Source organism: Chrysochloris asiatica, unplaced genomic scaffold (genome assembly GCF_000296735.1).
Source record: "Chrysochloris asiatica unplaced genomic scaffold, ChrAsi1.0 scaffold00074, whole genome shotgun sequence".
In the NCBI taxonomy this organism is placed as follows: Eukaryota; Metazoa; Chordata; class Mammalia; order Afrosoricida; family Chrysochloridae; genus Chrysochloris; species Chrysochloris asiatica.
In genome coordinates this window covers 788682-807069 of record NW_006408592.1, presented here as the reverse complement: position 1 = coordinate 807069, position 18388 = coordinate 788682, and the positions used below count along the sequence as shown (strand labels likewise).

The 18388-nt window shown below is 41.5% G+C and overlaps 1 pseudogene; it reads left to right on the top strand.

Moving 5' to 3' along the window:
• Window positions 1-3251: 3251 nt before the first annotated feature.
• On the top strand, window positions 3252-4169 carry LOC102834687 (annotated as a pseudogene).
• The last annotated feature ends 14219 nt before the right edge of the window (window positions 4170-18388 follow it).

Below are 18388 nucleotides of genomic sequence, written 5' to 3'. Positions count from 1 at the left end.
CAGCTTTGTAAGTAGTCCAGCTATCCTTAGACCCCCAGGCAGCAGAGGCCACAAGTAGGCTTTTCAGTTCATAATCCCATTCTTTAGTCATCTAGGGCCAAACTCCAGCAATGTAAGTGAAGAAGCTGTCTTGGAAGTGACTTCTTTGGCCCCAGCTGTTCTAGCACCCAGCATTGGAGTCAGCTCAGCATAGACATTGTGGAACATAGAGAAACCATCCTTGCTGTACCCTTCCCAGAACCACAAAATCTATGGTGTTTGCTATTTTATGCCAATAGATTTAGGTTAGTATGCTATTCTATATAACCAGTATGATGTTGTTGTTAAGGGCTGTCGAGTCGGTTCCACTTCATAGCAACCCTGTATAGGGTTCCAAGGAGAAACTGGTATAAACTGTTAACCTTGTGGTTAACAGTCTGATGCTTATTCTACAGTGTCACACCAGGACTCCATATAAGCAGAATAGAATTAAACAAAGTATCAAAGGGAAGTGTGGCTAATCTAGAAGAAAACTAAATATCACCTAAAGATTAATTAAGGGATTTTGTAGCCTCTTCTAGGGAGAAAGATAACATGTTTTCATTTGCATGAGCCACAGTTGTACATTAAGTAGAAGCACGGTTTTGCTATTTATTTGGAAGTTAAATAAAAGAATCAAACCAGTTGCCATCAAGTCAGTTGTGACACATAGCAAACCTATGTTTTCAGAGTAGAGCTGTGCTTTATAGGGCTTTCAATAGTTGTGATCTTTTTGAAGTAAATCTCCAGGATTTTCTTCTTAGACACCTCTGCATGGATTCAAACCATCAGCTGTTTAGTTAGTAGCTGAGCACTTAACTCTTTATCCCACCCAGGGTCTCTCTATTTGGAAGTTGTTGTTAGGTGCCATTGAGCCTGGGTTCCAACTTACAGTGACTGTATGTACAACAGAACAAAAAGCTGCCCAGTCCCGCACCACCCTCACCGTAGTTCTATTTGAGCCCATTGTCGCTGCCATGTGTCAGTCCATCTCATTGAGTGTCTTTCTGTTCTTCACTGACCCTCCACTTTACTAGGCATGACGTCAGTTATCCAAGGATTGGTCCTTCCTGATAATATGTTTTAAGTTCACGAGACGAAGTCTCAACCATCTTTGCTTCTAAGGAGTATTTGGCTGTACTTCCAAGACAGATCTGTTTGTTCTTCTAGTTAAGTATGGTTAAAAGAAGTGTATATAAATATGAGGTTGATACTGAGTGGACTCTGCTAGATTTGTACCTTGTCAAGTAAACTGAAATTATCTTCTCTAGAATCCATTCCTCATGTGAGTCCAGATTTAGGTTGGCCACAGAGAAACTGGCATGAGACAGGGGAGTTGAGAATGAAGCAGCATTTTTTTGTTGTTGTTGTTAATCTGTTTAGGTTTTTTTTTTTTTTTTAATGTTTTATTGTGAATTATATGATAGTTTACATGAGAGAACTTTAGTTTTACATTCATTCCATCGTATATCATCTCATTGCCATGGTTCCAATCCCCTCCATGCATCATCAACCAACCAAAGGGTATATCCTAGAAACCTGCCCCCTATACTTCTCCCCCTCCCCAGTTTTCGGCCCACAGTCCCTTTCCCTCTCTGGATCCAAAGTCCTCAGCCGCTTCATTACTCCACGTCATCGTCTGTCTCCATCTCAGGCATCTCTGTTTCTCTGGGTAGGGTCCCGCTCTTGGCTCTTCTCCATTGATGGTCCCAGAGACCTCTGCTCCTAGCCTGGAGAACTAATCACTCCCTTCCTTGTTACAAAACATCTACCTTTGCATTTCCAACCCTCATAATCCGTCCTGATAAGCATTATTCACTACAGTATCACGAGTTACCCATCTGTATTTCCTTTCATCAGCTCCACCCAGACAGAATGAATAGTACCCACTAGAGATTCTGCCTTCCTCCCTAGCACTAGGTTCCCTCTTGAAAGCTTGTAAACCAGTCACTTCTTGCCTTTGTAGTCCCCCCCTCCCCATTTGAGTATCCAATGTCCAAGTTGCCCATCTCCATCCACTCTGTGTGTGGAGGGGTTGGGAATGATTCTTGCTGTAAGGATTTGTTCCTTCTTTTGAGTCGCTGCTCCATAGGTATAGGTCAAGTTTATCAGATTGTATCAGCTCACTCTTTTTTTTTTCTTCCCTCTTCTTTCTTCTCCTGAGCTCCGATCATCCAGTCATCCGGTCCAGGTCACGTGGGTATCATCTGCACGTGTGGGCGCTCCTGTACACATGCCCTCTCTTCCCGTCAGCCGGTAGCTCCACTCTCCTCTCGAGTCCTCCATGGCCACGCCACTGACTCTGGGCCCAAGAGTCCCCAGGTCTCCTCACACTGCTTGCCAACCAGGTCCCCACAGAAGTCCATTGAACATTGTAGGGCTTAGCTTGCCGCTTCATTGCTGCTTTTACCCCATTTCCCCCCATCAGTCATGTGTGTGGTCACCAATCAGAGCGTGCATTTCCATTGAGTCTTAGTCTTGGAAGGGGGTTTGCTTTGAGAGGACCTGGCCACTTTGCCTTGATGTTTCCTAGGGAAGCAATTTGTTTGTTCTTGTATTAACAATCCATCTGCCTCCATTTTTCCTGCAGGTCTTTCTTTCAAGAGGTGTGTTTTATTCTTCTAGCCGCTCCAGGCTGGTCTGCTCGTCCTTTCAAGTGGAGATTTCTCATCTCTGGAGATCTGGATGTGGTTCTGGTTTCTGCCTATAGTTTTATTATTGCAAAGGCTCTACAGGAAGCCTATTTCAGCAGCATTTTTTATACTCCAAAAATCAGTGTTGTACAGAGGGGGAGAAGGGCTGTGTGCTGACAACTGGGGCACAGGCTTGTAGTGTATACCCTTTGGTAGGGTGATGATGCGTAGAGGGGATTGTAACCCTGGCAATGAAATGATATAAGGTAGGATGAATGTAAAACTAATGTCCTCCCATGTAAATTATCACATAATTCACAATAAAACATTAAAAAAAAAATCAGTGTTGTAGGCGCTGTAGAAGCCCATCTGTATACACTGTCACAGATCTGCTGCCTTCCCTTTTGGCATGTGGTAGCACCCAGACCAGCAGTTTCTCTTACTCCTGATGGATCTCTTCCTTTAACTTCTTCAAATTCTGGGCCAGAGGCATGAGTAGGTCAGTGGCTATGGGCTCCAGCTTCTGATTACTTGTGTAATCAAAGTTAAGGGTGGTGGCCTCTTTTTTGTGGCACTGCAGAGGCCATTGGCTGCTTCACCATGAAGCTAGACATCTCCTTCCCAGTCACTGGCTGCCAGAAACTCATTGAAGTAGACAATGAAGACAAACTTCGTACCTCTTATCAGAACCAAGTGGCCACAGAAGCTGCTGCTGACTAACTGGGTGACAAATGGAAGGCTTATGTTGTCTGCATCAATTGTGGGAGCAACAACCATAAAGCAGAGTGTCTTGACCCACTGCCGCATTTGCCTGCTTCTGAGTAAGCAGCATGCCTATTACAAACCAAGGAGAACTGGAGAAAAAAAGGACAAATCTATGTGGAGTTGCATTGTAGATGCCAACCTGAGTGTTCTCAACTTTTCAGTGCCATCGGATCAATTCTGACTCACAGCAATCCTGGGTAGGGTTTCCAAGGAGTGCTAGTGTGTTTGAACTGTTGACCTTGTGGTTCAAACCAACTTGTGGTCCACTGCTTATCCTATGATGCCACACCAGGACTCCATGTTCTCAATTTGGTTATTGTAAAAAAAATTTTTTTGAAAAAAGGAAAGGAAGATACCCCAGGAACTGATTGAAACAACTGTGCCTTGTCACCTAGGGCCCCAAAGAGCTAGCAGGATCCGCAAACTTTCCAATCTCTCTAAGAAGCTGATGTCCACCAGTATATTGTGAGAAAACCACTGAACAAAGAAGGTAAGACAACCAGGACCAAAGTACCCAAGATTCAGTGTTGTTACGCCATGTGTCTTGCAGCACAAACATCAGCGTATTGCTCTGAGAAACAGCGCCCTAAGAAAAATAAGGAGGAGGACACCGAATATGCCAAGATTTGGGACAAGAGAATGAAGGAGGCCAAAGAAAAATGTCAGGAACAGATTGCCAAGAGACGGAGGCTGACCTCTCTCAGAGTGTCTACCTCTAATCTGAGTCCAATCAACAATAAAATAAATTTCTAAGCATGACAAATAAATATACTCATATTTTTTTTTTAAAAAAAGGCTAGGGGTGGTTAGAGATATACATAGGGCCCAGTTGGTCCCTGTGGGTTCCAATTTGCCCTTAAATTCTCAAATTTCATTCCCAATTTTCCTTCTTGATTTCAGGCCTACCTGACTTCAGGCCCCAAACCAAAAGCTAAGTAAGGTCTAATCTCTATAATATATTCTTTATTCTACCTCACTCATAGTGACTCTGCTTCTCTGATCCAAACAATTCACAGAATGTTAGCACTAGAAGAGTCCTTAGAGTTCATCTAGTCTGGTCTTCATTTTATGCATGGGGAAACTGAGGCACTGAACATGATTTACCCAAGTGGCACATAAATAATGAGTGGTGGAACCAGTTAGTTACCTTGCTCTGTGACCTAAGGAATTGCCAGATCCCTCTTTGACTTATTGAGTTACACTTAGTACTGCTACAATAGATCAAATTCATTATTTACAGCCAAGCCCATTCCACTTCATGGAACTTTATGTGTGTTGAAGTAGAAGTATGCGCCTCCATTTAGTTCTCAATCACTGATTTTTTTTTTTTAAGTAAATCACCAGGTCTTTCTTCTGAGAAGCCTCTGGTGTACTCAAATCTCCAACTGTTTAGTTAGCAACCAAGCATGTTAACTATTTGTACCACACAAAAACTTCATATTATTTATTGTTGTTGTTGTTAAATGCCACCAAGTCAGTCCCAACTCATAATAACCTTGTATAGGGTTTCCAAGGAGCAGCTGGTAGGTTTGAACCTCTGAATATACCCTAAATCTGAATTGCTTCTCAATCTCCATTGCTACAAATGATCTAGTCCTATCAGTTATCTTGGACAACTGTCCCCTGACTGGTCATTATCGCTTATCAACAGTCTGTTCTCTAAATGGTAAACAGAAATCTTTTAAAAACCAGCTTTTGTAGACCATGCTCCTCTCCTGCTTAAAACTTGTCATTGATTTCCCATAGTTTTGGGAATAAAATATGAGGGGGCTTCAAAAAGTTTATCTTCCTTTTCTACCATACCTGGTCTTTTAAGGTAGAAAAATGTGTTGTCCAGTTCATCATATATGTATTTCTCCACTTTAGAAATCAGCACAAGGCATTTTCTTATCACAGTTGATTGGCTAGTTTACCACTTATCTCATTGTCAGCTGAAGCCATTAGCAATCATATGAAAGGATTTCAAATTTTCATGAAAAAAAAATAATTTTAACTCCATTTCCCCACAAACTTTTTAAAACCCTCTCATAGTTCAGGTATACAAGGCCCTTAAAGGTATGGCCCCATCTCCCCTCCAGCTATCCTTCCATCGCATTATCTTTCTCAGCAGACTGTCGCCCACCACACTGAACTTCTCAGTATTCCTAAAACACATCCAGTTAGTTCCTGCCGGAGCATCTTTACTATCCCCTTCTGCCACAATGCTGCTCTCCTTGAGCCTCCCATGGCTGACAGATTTCATTTCCTCTCCGAGGCCTTTCCTGAGCATTCATGTCTCATCCTTCCTTTCAGTTACTCATTCTACCACCACCACCAGTTGCGGTGGAATCAGTTCCCACTCGTAACTGTGCTCCATAGAGTTTTCAATGGCTGATTCTTTCAAAGTCAATCACCAGGTCTTTCTTCCTGAAATCCTGGGTGAACTTGGACCTTCAACCTTTCAATTAGCAGCTGGACACACAAATTGTTGTACCCCTGTTTTATAAACTTCATAGCACTTATGGCTGTCAGTCTCTACCTTGATTATTTACTTGCTTGCTTGTTCATTTCCTCTCTCTGGAATATAAACTCCATGAGGGCAAGGTCTTGGATATTGATTTAATTGATAACAGATCCCTGATGGCTAGTAGGTGCTCAGCAAATATTTCTTGAAAGAACAAATCTATACAGTCCCTACTGTTATTTTTCCCTTTTTACAGATGAGAAAACAGGGTCCCGGATATATTAAGTAACTTGCCTGAGTTCTCACAATAAATGCTAGAGTTGAAACACCAACACAGGTTCATCTAGCTCCACAGTTTAGGGTTTCAGCTATTATATGCACTACCTTTCATTTTTCATTGCCTCCACAGGTTTCCTCTGGGTACAAAGTTTTTCACAGAAGTATAGGATATTAGAAATGGAAGAGACCTTTGATGATCAGCTAGTTCCTTTCCTTGTCATTATTGGAGTTAAATCAGTTAACTATTTATTGAGTCCTAACAGTATGCATTGCTAACAAAGGTAAATGAAAATCCTCCCAAAACAGGGTAGGAAAAAAAACCAAAAAAAACAGGGTAGACATTAAGGATCATTTATTTGTCATGTCTTGGAAATTTCCAGACACCTGAATGTTTTTCTGATTTTCTTTTAGTAACCCTCCATGTTTCAAATTCAAGAATTTGAATTGTAGGACTCGCTGCATCAGTTTTGTTTTTCTATCTATCTTTTTTATCTTCAGGAATCCATGCCTGGGACTTCATTTATATTATAAAACAAGTGAAAGAGAAGCGTTTTAAGAGAACAATTTTCAGACATAAAGCAACAGTAGCAGTTGATAGCATCTGTTAGACCACCGGAGACCTGGAAAGAACCTTCCAGACCATCTGCAAAACCACACGTAACAGATAAGGAAGCTGAGAACCAATGAATGAATGGAAATGACTTAGCCAAGACAGAGTTATAGCTAGATATTCCTTACACTGTGTCCAGGACACGTTCTACCATGTCACGTGAAACAAAATCTTTTATTCACCTCCCTATTGCAGTATCCAGGATGGTTGTAGCAACCAAGTTATGGACAACAGCAGCAAACCTATTAATCAGACCTGAGGCTTTAGACTGAATATATAGAGAGCTAGGTCATAGATTTCTCTCGAGTCAGGCACTATTTCTGTTCTTAATGCTGCCACACTGGTTCACTAAAATGAATAGATGTCCCCTGTCTGCCTGGCCTCAGCCATTCCATTTCTCCTTTCTTGTTAAAACATTTATGTCTCAGAGAAGCAGTGTTAAATGACTTTCTCATTTCTGCCTCTCTGACTCCATTTAAGCCTCCCTTGAGGAGTTGAGCCAATCTTTCAGTTAGTAAAGTCTAAATAACAGCATCCCCACTATGAAGGACCAATGGAGACCATGTGGCTCAGAGAGTGTCAGAACTGGAAAATACCTTAGAGACCAAAGATTGTTGTTGTTAAGTGCTATAGAGTTGGTTCTGGTTCACAGAGACCTTATATAGGATTTTCAAGAAGTGGCTGGTGGGTTTGAACCACTGACCTTGCAGTTAGCAGTACAGTGCTTATACTACAGCGCCACACCAGAACTCCAATGGTATTGTTTCATTATCCCAATTGACTTTCCTAGCTAATAATGTTAGCTACATGTTGTTAAGTGCCATCCAGTCGGTTCCGACCCATAGCAGACCTGTACAGGGTTTCTGAGGCTATAAATCTTTATGGGAGCAGAAATCCTCCTCTTTCTCCTGCAGAGTGACTGGTAGTTTTGAACTGCTGATCTTAAGGTTTGCAAACTGATTCGTAACCACTGTGCTACCAGAGTTCTTTGTTGGCTACATACAGGGGGAGATAAGAGCCCAGGCCTCTGACTTCACAGTTCAGTGCCTACTACATGATGCTGAGGTCTGTGCATGTAGATCACATGGGGCACAATGATCCCCCAGGAAGGGGTGTTGACTATCTTTTCCAGCAAGGAAATCAGGAAATGCTGTTTCCTCTTTATAATAAAGCCCCACCATAGTTTATCCAGGAAAAACAAAAGCAAAACCAAGAATTCTTTATCATATTAGAGATCTTTTGGGAATTAGAGGTAAATATATAAAGATCCTTACCATTGGATTTGGGAAAATGCTTGGCTTTCCTTCATCTATTGTGGCATTGAGGTAAGATGTGCCTGTGTTACAGTACTGGAGCCCACAACTTCTCCATTCCCTGTTCTGCAATTAAGTTATCTGTGTACATCAGTGGTTCAAGCTCACCAGCTGCTCCTCGGAAACCCTGTACAGGGTCGCTATGGGTCAGAATTGACTTGAGAGCACTTAACAACAACAACATGCCTCTTAGCAAGGGTGATACTACAGTGGCTCTCCAGGGACATAATTCACCTGATGTGGCACTGTAGGATAAGCATTAGGATGCTAAACACAAGTTCGGTGGTTCAAACCCACAACCAATCCTTGGGAACCTGATACAGAGTAGCTATGAGTCGGCACTGACTTGATAGCACTTAGCAACTACAGTAACAACATTCTAGTGCCCCCTTTGGAGGTGTACAAGGTAGGCTCTTAATGCTATGTCAGGGCAACAAATGAAATCTCAGTTAATGTGGTACTCTAAAGGGTAATAAGGACTTTTGCTATATCAATTTCTCAGTTACAGGAACAAAGATTTGGAGAGATTATGGTCAGTACCTTATCTCCCTACTAAGAAGCACAGATCCTGTGCAAAATCATAATAAAGGACTGAGTCAGGTCTCTCTTCATCTCCTGTTGTTGTTGTTAAGTGCCTTCAAGTGTTTTCTAATGCATAGCGACCTTGTATAGGGTTCCCAAGGAATGGCTGGTGGGCTTGAACTGCCAGCCCTGTGGTTAGCAGCCCAGTGCTTATCCTACAGCGCCACATCAGATCCCCATCTGCAGCTAGACAAGCAAATTAGAATCAGAGATAGCTGGTTGGGTATCCTTACTAGCTCTGTGATATGGGTCAACTCTACCTTTCTGAACTTCAGTGTCCTTATCTTTAAAATATGACAATAGCAACTATGGCAGACTCTATTGATGAGTCCTAGTGTGGCAGGTGCAAATCTTTTCCCTTTTCAATTGATTAAGAATGAACATGTAACATCACTCTAGCCAATGAGATGTAAGTAAAGATGAAGGGTATGGAGGGTTCATCTTTTAGGACATTTGCCCTAAACCTTTAAGAAGGACGACCTAGCCCCACCGCAGCAGCCATTGAAGAATAGCAACATGGCTGTGTGCCACCCTATGGACATTGATCTCAACAAGGGCCACAAAAGTAACCCAGAACACGAGCAAGCTGAGGTGCAATCACTGCCGTGGCTGTCTCACCAAGCGTACCAAGTTCGTGAGGGACATGATCCGGGAGGTGTGTGGCTTTGTATCTTATGAGCACCGTGCCATAGAGCTGTTCAAGGTGTCCAAGGACAAGCAGGAGCTCAAGTTCATCAAGAAAAGGGTGGGGACGCACATCCGTGCCAAGAGGAAGCGAGAGGAGTTCAGCAACGTCCTGGCCACGACGATGAAGGCGGCTGCCAAGAAGGACTGACTGGGCACTGAGCAGGTCCCTGTCCACTGTGTTTTTCCCCATCCCTCCTCCCAAAATAATAAAAACCTTTACAGAAAAGGGGGAAAAAAAGGATATAGCAAAAGAGATAGGTCTCTCCGCTCTAGCTTTTGGATGTTATGTAAAGTTGTGATGAATGAAACTATTGTTGTGATCTTGTTGCCAAAAAGTCCATAGGCCAAATGTTGTAGATGAGAGAACAGAAAGATGGGTTCTTGCAGATGTGGCTGAGCTGTTAAAGTAACCAACCCCAGAATGGCCTGTCTTGGACCTGTGGTTAAGTGACATAATACAATTCTTTCTTCTTAAAGCCATTTTTAGTTGGGTTTTCTATTTCTTGCACCTGAAGGCACCATAATTTATCCAGCAATCAATGCTGTGAAAATTAAATGTTGGTCAGTAAGTATTAGTCCTCTTCCCATCATCTAAATTATAGCTCAAGGCTCACTCTTTAATATGATAATCCTTTAATTGGCATAGTCTTTTGGACCGTTGATTTCTTCAAAGTAGAGATCACACTTAATTTATCTCTAGCTCTGCCTTCTAGCATAGATACTAAATATTTTTGAACTTTGTCTTTGGTCACTTGGAAGTAATTAACTAAAAGCTGAGCAAGATGAATTTGGTACAATCCAAGGCATCCATCTGATGGTATAATTGTTGGCTATGGGACAACTCAGTTTGGATTTTTGATGGTCATACCTTATGCTGACAATAATGTGCTTGTATATTAACTGCTATTATCTAAGGCTTATGCTATATTAAGGGAGTGTGGTGGCTCTGTAGGATAAGCACTGTCATGCAAACCACGAGGTCTGCAGTTCAAGACCACCAATTGCTCCAAGAGAGAAAGATGAGGCTTTCTGCTCAAGCAAAGATTTAAAGCCTTGGAAATCCTATACAGGGTGGCTATGAGTCGCTATGGCATTTAACCAACAACCAAAATCCTATAAAGAAGGCACCATTAACTGGATATCCAGGTGTCTTAAAATTGAGTCTATTATATGGACATTTCCTGATTGTCAAGAATGCTACCAAGGGCAGAATTGAGTTACTTCAAACATCTTGGATTACCCAGAGCTCTGGAAAGAACTCATTTCGTTTGATTCATAAAGTTGCCGTGAGTCAGAATCAATTCAATGTCAACGGTTGTCGTTTTGGTTTGTGTTTTTTTTTTGTTTGTTTGTTTGTTTTTAGTTGTTTCTGGAAAGAACAACAGAAAATGCTAGATGCAATTCTAACAGATAAACAGGAATTTTAAGAATAGATTGTATCACCTAGCTACCTGTGCTTACTAGAGAGTGTGTTCTTCTCTAAACCATAGATCAGAGCAAGAAGACGGGTGGGAAGGAGCCCAAGATAGACCGGCTTGAATGTGTGCTAAGGGCAGAGGTGTGGGGAAGTTACCAAGGGAAAGGAAACCTATGGCTGTTTGTATTTTTGGGCTTCTTCCAAGAATAGCCTTCTAAGGAATATCCAACCCTTTCTCATGTTCCCCATGATAATCCTTCACCAAGGAAGTCCTTCTTCTGGTCAGTAAACCTGTGAGGAAGTGATTAATACTATCTCATACAATTGTCATACAATTTAATCTCTGGAGTATCTAGAATCCAGGTCAGGTGTATAATTCAGGCATTTTCATTTTCCATCAAGTACCCCAGATATAAGTAGCTTTAGAGACCTCACCTTGAGTACTACTGGTATAGGGACATCTGGTTTGAACATATTATTTTTAGAAGGTGTTGCCAGCTTATTACTATGTCCTAAAATAAGCACTGGTGTGGTGCTGTAGGATAAGCACTGGACCGCAAGGTCAGTTTGAACCACAAGGTCAGTGGTTCAAATTCACCAGTGTCTCCTTGGAAACCCTACACAGGGTGGCTATGACTTGGAACTAACTTTAACAACAACAACAAAATAAGCACTGGACTGCTAACCGTAAGGTTGGCAATTCAAACCCATCATCAGTTGCTCCTGAAAAACCCCATACAGGTTCTCAATTAGTTGGAACCAACTCCAGGGCACTTAACAACAACACAAAATATCTTTATCAGGAGTTGTCTGAAAATAGGAGATGCAGATAGGAGAGGTTTTTTGGCTTTGCTCAAGGTTCTCCTTTGGCACAAACCAAAAAGGCCTGGCTCCTCCAGCAGATATAGAAATATATAAAACCTTCAAGTCTTCCAACTCCAGGTTATTTTTCATTGCTCCTGGGAATACTAGGTCTAATGCCAGCACGGATGTACTATTTTGAACCTCCAAATACATTTCTCAGGAAACTCAGGCAAAGAGCCATTTTTTGGGCTATATTTTATATCATCACTGGGTCTCTTGGCCCCACAGTGCAATATCCCCTCTGTTGTCTTTTACTCTTGAGTTTTGCTGTCTATGGAAGAGAATTCTTCTGTTCAGAGTTTGCCCCCCACCCCCACTCTTAGCATGCAGGGAAAACCACATTTAACGACCCACAGGGATTTTTTTGCTCTTATGGCTTTCATCATTGTCAAGATATGTTTTTCATAGGATTGTTCTTAGTTAGTTGTCTTAGAAGTAGAACCTGAAATGAGGATTCTTGTTCAAGTGATTATTGAAAGATTGCTTTTGAGGCGGAGGGAAATGAAGGAAGCAGGATAGGACAGGGTAAAAGGACTAAGCAAGATGTGGACACAGCTGGAGTCTAGCTGCAGCCTGATCATCTGAGGAACTCTAGAGCACAAATTACTCCACAGAGTTATTCCCACCTTGAGGTTAGGGGCTGATCTTTTCTATCCTCTCAACGGTAAATCACTGGCCACTGGCCGCAGAGATCCAGTGAATGGTATGTGTGTGCACTTATCTTTCTGGTCAAGGTGGCACCCATTTGGTCAAGGTGAATTTCTCTTGGCCAAGGTCAATTCTCTAGAAAAGGAGGGCAGCTGTGAGTTGCATTAGCCAGCTCTCACATCAGCTAGGGGAATCTGCTTGAGTGCATTGGCCGGTAAAGGGGATCTGGGAAAGGTGCCAACAGCAGTTCTATATCCAAGACACAAAAATCATTTGATTCTAAGTATTGGTTCATTAATCTCCATGTTCTCAGAGATTATTCCTTCATTTATATGCCTTTAATTGTTGAATAAACCAAAGCAAAAATCACATAGCAAACTAGTCCTTTGGTGCCAAGTAGCTGTGACTAAAGATAATATTCAGACAATAATCATCCTATTTTGTCACTCAGTCAACCTACTGAAATACGTAATTTTGAATCTTGCCATTTAAATCCCATTTTACATTTATTTTCATAACCAACAGTACTGCATATAGCTCAATCTTATAGTATGACCAATAGATGGCACCAGAAACACCTATACTTATTCTAATTTATACAGCATGTATATCCGTGCTAAAATTTCAATCCCTCTCTATTTAGAGTTTTCATTATAAAAAGGCTCTCATAACATGAAATCCAAACCAAAACCTGGTAACTTACAAACTTTCCCTTTTACCATTTGACCTGTTTCTTGTCGAGTTATGTGAGTGTGAAAAAAAAAATAGGGTGATAGGGTCAGTGAATTCAGAAAGAAAACATCTATTCATTAGCAAAAGGAAGGAAAGAAGACTGGGGTTCTGCATCCTTTTCCTTGCAAGGTCTCTTGAGTGTATAAATGCCGAAGATTATTAGGAAATATTTGAATAACAGGATAAAAAAGTCAAGGATACTGCCTCCAAAACATGAACTGTATTCCCTACTGAAAACATACTTGGATGGAAACCAAGTTGTTCAAGGATTGCCCTGGCCAATATCTGACCACAGGGTTCCACTCCGGGAAAGATCTCTGAGTCCAGCGTTCACCATTTTCAAGTTTGTTTCTTTTGAAGTGTGTACCTTATTGTTGGTGAAGGGAAGTTAAGGGGGAGGTGGGCACTACATCTTCCAGGTTTTTGTTTCCCCGCCCCCCCCAACAATTCAGCATTGCACTCGTTTCCCACTGTATCAGCCTATTCCAATAAGTTACATAAAAAAGGACAAAGCACTGGACTGAAAGTTAGGTTCTAAGACACTGAGTATTTACATAATCATTATACGAGTATGTCAAAAACGGGAATACTGAGTCCCAGAAAGGTTACTTAATTAGCCAAAACACCAACCTAGTTTATCTGACCCCCAAGGCTGAGACAACCTACCATATTTTTATGCAAATTACAAGTGTGTGGTGTTCTGTTAGTTTTTTGTGTTTTTGTGGTTTTTTTGCAGACCAAGCAACCCCCTCACACATTTGTATGCATGCACATGTTATTTGCATGGGTGTGTTATATGTGAAAAATGTGGTAAGTGTATCACAAGCTTGCTGTCTAAACGAGAACAAATCATTTCACCTCACTGCACTGTGGTTTCATCTAAAACTCAAGAGGTTGGCTTGTATGACTCTAACCTGCCTTCCAGCCAGAAATCACTAGAGTCTGCCTAGTACGTGTGGAGTCCAGTGTCTTGTGTACTGATTGGGACTAGAGGTGTGGTTTGGCACCATCGTTAGTAGGAAGGGATGGTGAAGCTCACTTTGATAGTGTTCCAAACTGGAAGGTTACACGACTATTATACAATGCGCTTAACAGTCTGGTTCTTGTATTTGGGGGGAAAGGTAAATACCAGGTCCTGATTAGCTTTTCCTATACCTGTCATCAGTTTATTATACTGTAAACATTGTGCCTTTGGGAGCCTTCCTTTACAAATGAAATTATCCCAGCGTTTGGAATTCCTCTTTTCATGACATGCTCTTCTGCCTTGCATGCCGCAAATTATTTTCATTGCCCTTCTCTGAACCTTTGCTATTTTTGCTCTGCCTTTTTGACTGCAGACCGATTAAAGGGAGGTGTTTTTGTTGGTGGTAGTGTTTTTTCATTATTAATTTTTTACATAAAAGATAGAGGCCTCAGGACTATTTAAGGATACATCTGGATTTCTTGTTTTCGGTGTGAATGGGCAAGTCAGGAAAGAAAAAAAAGGAACTAAGTGCTTACGATGTGTCAGGAAATCTGCTAGATGCATCTGATATCTCATCTCCCCATCTGCTCAAGTAGGAGGCAGACTGCTGTAGTGGTTACAAGGCCAGGCTCTTGGGTTAGACAGACCAGGATTGTCCTCAAGGTCCTTGTCTGCTTCACTGTGACTCTAGGCAATCTACATCACTTTCTAAGCTCAGTGAGTTCATATGCATAAAGTAATTAGTATTTGCTCAGAGTAAGCACTTATTGACTGTTCAGCATCATCATCACTACCATCCTAAAGGCAAATCATACCTATTTCTCATTGTTGTGTTTGTTAAGTGCCATCAAGTCGGTTCTGACTCATAGTGACCCTGTAGAGGGTTTATTGTTATTGTTAAGTGCTATCGAGTTGGTTCTGACCCATAGTGACCCTGTAGAGGGTTTCCAAGGAGAGACTTGTGAGCTTGAATCACCAACCTTGGAGTTTAAACCAACTTTGCAGTCTACTGCATTAACCCACAGCACCATACCAGGACTCCAAGGCTTTAAATTATCACAGGAACAGAAAGCCTTATCTTTCTCCCACAGAGTGGCTGGCAGGCTCAACTGTGGACCTTGAGGTCCAGTGCTTATCTATGGCGCCATTGTGCTCCTATGCTTCACATTGTTGTTGTTGTCAGAAGCCATTCAAGTCGGTATCGACTCATAGCAACCCTATGTACAACAAAATGAAACACTGCCCAGTCCTGGGCCAGCCTCATAATTGTTGCCACACTTGAGCTCAATGATGCTGCCACTGTGCCAATCCATCTTGCTAGGGGTCTTCCTCTTTTTGTCTGACCCTCCACCTTACCAAACATGATATCCTTCTCCAGCGACTGGTCCCTCCTGACAATATGTCTGAAGTATGAGAGACGAAGTTTGGCCTTCCTGGCCTCCAAGGAGCACTCTGGCAGCACTGCTTCACATTAGAGCGGGGGAAAGTAAGATTTGAAGAAGTTATGCAAAAATAATCAGAGCCCCATTGAGCTGATACTTTTAGGATAGGATATTTGTTGTTCATTTTCCCCAGTGCCCCTCTGTAACTAAGGAAACCACCCTCCTCCCACATTTGTCTGCTAAAACAGACCTGATAGCAGTCAAGAGAGTAAACTCTTGACTAGTTCAAATTTTAATTTATCATCTATAAATTGTGTAATGTTTGACATATTTCCTACCTTTTCTTTGCTTTAGGTTCTTCCTTTATCAAATGGCGATGATTGAAGTACTAACCATTGGATTCTTGCAAAGATTAAACAATGAATACAAAAAAGTGTCTGACCCATAGTAAGTACTGAATGATTATAAAGTGCTATTATTCTTGGAGTTCCGGTGTGGCTCTATAGGGTAACCAACCAGTTGTTCTTTGGAAACCCCATGCAAAGGAAATGACTCAACAGGACTTAACAACAGCAACAACAACCTTATTCTTACCATGCCTATCTCCAAGCTACACAGGTCAGCACAAAACTCGGATTTGGCCAATCAGAATGTCTAGTCATCTTGTTAACTACAATAGGTTTAGGGCAGAACTGGCAAAATGTTTCTGTAAAAAGTCAAATAGTTAATATTTTAGGCTTGGTGGATCATATGGTCTCTGTCCCCACTACACAGCTCTTGCATTGTAGCACAAAAAACAGCCACAGGCAATATGTAAGTGAGTGGATATGACTGTGTTTCTATAAAGCTTTGTTGTTGTTAAGTGCCGTTGAGTTGATTCCCACAGGTAGTGAATCTGTACATGGTTTCCAAGGAGCTGCTGGTGGGTTTGAACTGCCACCTTTTGATTTGCAGGCCAGTGCTAATCCTAGAGTGCCACACCATATATTTCTCATAATATTCATATATCTCAAAATATCTTTTTTCAACTATTTAAAATGTACAAAGCCATTCTTAGTTCTCATGCTGTACAAAAGGTGAAATTGGCTGTACACAAATGTTTATAATAACTTTGTAATTTTCAAAAAATGGAAGCAACCAACATATCCTTCAATAGGTAAATGAATAAGCAATCATATATCCATAAAAGGAGTGTTATTCAGTGATAAAAAGAAGAAAAGAGGTAATGTCCTATGAAAAAGGCATGGAGGAACTTAAAAATGCGTTTTGCTAAGTGAAAGAAATCTATCTGAAAAGGTTACATACAGTATCATTCCAACTATATGACATTCTGAAAGAAGGCAAAATTATTGCCTTTTTTTTTCTCTCAAGTTTTTATTGTGAATTGAGTGATAGTTTACATGGGAGAACATTGGTTTTATACTCATCCTGTGTTATTTCATTTCATTGCAAAGATTACAATCCCCGCTGTGTGTAATATTCAGTAGTATTTGCTTCTATTCTCTCTAGGTATTTTTGCTTTTGTTTTTGTTTTTGGATGTACACAAAAACACTCAGGAATATATAATCATTTAAACAACCAAAGGGCACATTCTACAAGACTGCCTTCTGGCCTCCAGCATACAGCCTTTCTCTTTCCATGAGTCTAGAGTCCTCAGCTGCTCTCTCTCTCTCCGTGTCATTACCTCTACCTCCATTTCTGGTGTTGCTGCTTCTCTGGATAGGGTTGCACATTCCACTCATGCTCTTCTCCCTTGATGGTCCTAGGGTCCTCTGCTCCTGGAATGTAAGATTAAATACGTCCCCCTTTTTGTTACAAAACTTTTATCTTTACAGTTGTGACTATCACAATTCATCATGATAACAAGTACTCACTATTGAACCATAAGAATCTTATCCCCATCTCCTTTCACCAGACCCGTCTAGACAAGATGAAAACTATTCAGTGGGGATTCTACCTTCCCTTGCACACTCTGAAACTAAACTCCCTCTTGAAAGCTTGTAAGCCAGTCACTTCATGCCTTTATAGCACCCCTCCCCCCATTTTAGGTAGCCAATATCTATGTTGCCTGTCCCTATAAACCCTGTGTACAGAGGGGATAGGATTGATCCTTGATCAATCAAGTGAAGACTCCTTCCCTCTCAGTTGGTATTTTGAGCTACTACATTTGTAAGTTAGATGAATCAAGTGGGTTCTGACCCCTGATGACCCTGTGTGCAATAGAATGAAACACTGCCCAGTCCAGCACCATTCTTTTACTTGCCAATGTGTTTGAGCCCATTGTTCCAGCCACACTCAATTCATTTCTTTGAGAACCTTCCTCTTTTTTATGAACCCCTAATGCACTGAACTGCAAAGTTTGTTTGAGCCACAGGGTCAGCGGTTCAAGCTCACCAGCTACTCTTTGGAAACCCTATACAGGATTGCTATGGGTTGAAGCCGACTTATGGCATTTAACAACAGCATACTTGGTGTGGTGCTATGTGGCGTTGTAGGGCAAAACACTGGACCACAAGGTTGCTTTGAAATTCAGGTTGGGGATTCAAACTCACTAGCCGCTCCTTGGAAACCCTATACAGGGTCACTATAAGTCAGAACCAACTTGACAGCATTTAACAACAATAACAACATACTTGGTGTGGAACTATAGGGTAATCACTAGACTGAGAACTAAAAGGTCAACATTTCGAGCCCACAAGCCACTCCACAAGAGAAAGGTGAGACTTTTCTGCTCCTGCAAAGATTTACAGCCATGAAACCCTATACAGAGTGGCTATGAGTGAGAACTGACTGGATGGCACTTAACATCAACATATGCATGTAGATAGATCATTTCACTTTTAAAAACAAGTGGCTCAAAGTAGGCTTTTGTTGTTGTTGTCAGGTGCCATCAAGTCAGAACCGACTCATAGCGACCCCATGCACAGCAAAACAAAACAATGTCCGATCCTGGGCCAACCTCACTACTGCTGCCACACTTGATGCCATCAATGATGCCACCTGGCCAATCCATCTCATTGGGGGTCTTCCTCTGTTTCTCTGACCCTCCA